Genomic DNA, 2,066 nt, shown 5'->3' on the forward strand with positions numbered 1-2,066 from the left:
AAGCTCAACGCATTCTTGTGGTCTTTTCTTTCTTTCTTCATTCTTTTCTTCTTCCTTCCCACCCTACCTCCCTTCCGTTCTTCCTAACAGCCACTTATGAGTGAGAACATGTGGTATCTCTGTTTCTTTGTCTGGCTTATTTCACTTAACATAATTTTCTCCTGACTCATCCATGTTGCTCCAAATGGCCGAATTCCATTCTTATTTATGGCTGAGTAGTATTCCATTGTGTACATATACCACATTTCCTTATCCAGTCATCTGTCAATGGACGCTTAGGTTGGTTCCATATTTTGGTTATTGTAAATAGAGCTGCAATGAACACTGGAGTGCAGGTATCCCTTCGACATGATGATTTGCATTTCTTTGGATATATATCCAGTACTGGAATTGCTAGATTGTATGGAAGTTCTATCTGTAGTTGTTTGAGAAACCTCCATACTGTTTTCCATAATGGCTGTGCTAATTTACGGTCCCAGCAACAGTGTAGAAGAGTTCCCCTTTCTCCACATCCACACCAGCATATGTCATTCTCAGTCTTTTTAATAACAGCCAGTGTAACTGGGGTGAGATGATATCTCAATGTGGTTTTGATATACATTTCTCTGATGATTAGTGATGTTGAGCACTTTTTCCTGTACCTGTTGGTCATTTGAATGTTTTCCTTTGAAAAATGTCTGTTCATCTCCTTTGCCCATTTTTTAATTGGAACTTTTTTTACTGTATAGTTGTTTGAGTTCTTTGTATATTCTAGATACTAATCCCTTGTCAGATGTATAGTTTGCAAATATTTTCTCCCATTCCATAGGTTGTTTTGCACTCCGTTGATTGTTTCCTTGCTGTTCAGAAGCTTTTTGGTTTGATATAAACCCATTTATTCATTTTTTCTTTTGTTGCTTGTGCTTTTGGGGTCTTTTTCATAAAGTTTTTCCCAGTCCTACTACCTGGAATGATTCCCTTATGCTTCCCTTTAGTAATTTTATGGTTTGGGGTCTTATAGTTAAGTCTTTAATCCATTTTAAGTTGATTTTGGTATATGGTGAGCACTACAAGTCCAGTTTCATTCTTCTGCATATGCATGTCCAATTTTCCCAGCACCATTTATTGAAGAGGCAGTATTTTGCCCAATGTATGTTCGTGCTGCCTCTCTCAAAGATCAGTTGGCTGTAAAATTGTGGGTTGACTTTCAGGTTTTCTATTCTATTCCATTGATCCGAGTGTCTGTTTTTATGCCAGTGCCATGCTGTTTTGGTTACAATAGCTTTGTTATATAATTTGAAGTCAGGCAGTGTTATGCCTCCAGCTTTATTTTTTTTATTTTTATTTTTTTTTGCTCAGGATTGCTTTGGCTGTTCAGGGTCCTTTGGGTCTTTTGTTGTTCCACATGAATGTTAGGATTGCTTTTTCTATTTCTGTGAAGAATGTCATTGATATTTTGATGGACATTGCATTGAATCTATAGGTTGCTTTGGGTAGAATGTACATTTTCATGATGTTAATTCTTCCCATCCAAGCATACAGTATGTCTTTCCACATTTTTGTGTCCTCTTTAACTTCTTTCAGTAGTGTTTTGTAGTTCTCCTTGTAGAGATCTTTCATGTCCTTGGTTAAATTGATACCTAGGGTATTTGGGGGTGTTTGTGGGGGGGTGGTGACAACTGTAAATGGGCTTGCTTTCTTGATTTTATTTTCTGCTAGTTTGTTATTGGAGTATAAAAATGCTATTGATTTTGTGGTGTTGATTTTGTTTCCTGCAACACTACAGAAATTGTTAATCAGCTGTAGGAGTTTTTTGGTAGAGACTATAGGTTTTTCTATATATAAGATCATGCAGTTTGACTTTATTGTCTCCCATCTAGGAGCCCTTTATTTCTTTCTCTTGCCTGATTGCTCTGGCTAGCACTTCCAATACTATGTTAAATAGGAGTGGAGAGTGGGCATCCTTCTCTTGTTCCCGTTCTTAAGGGAAAAGCCGAAAGATTTATCATTCAAGATGATATTGGTGATTGGTTTGTCATAAATGGCTTTTATTGTATTAAGATCATTTCCTTCTATACCTAATTTGC

Source organism: Galeopterus variegatus, unplaced genomic scaffold (genome assembly GCF_000696425.1).
Source record: "Galeopterus variegatus unplaced genomic scaffold, G_variegatus-3.0.2 Scaffold3476, whole genome shotgun sequence".
NCBI lineage: Eukaryota > Metazoa > Chordata > Mammalia > Dermoptera > Cynocephalidae > Galeopterus > Galeopterus variegatus.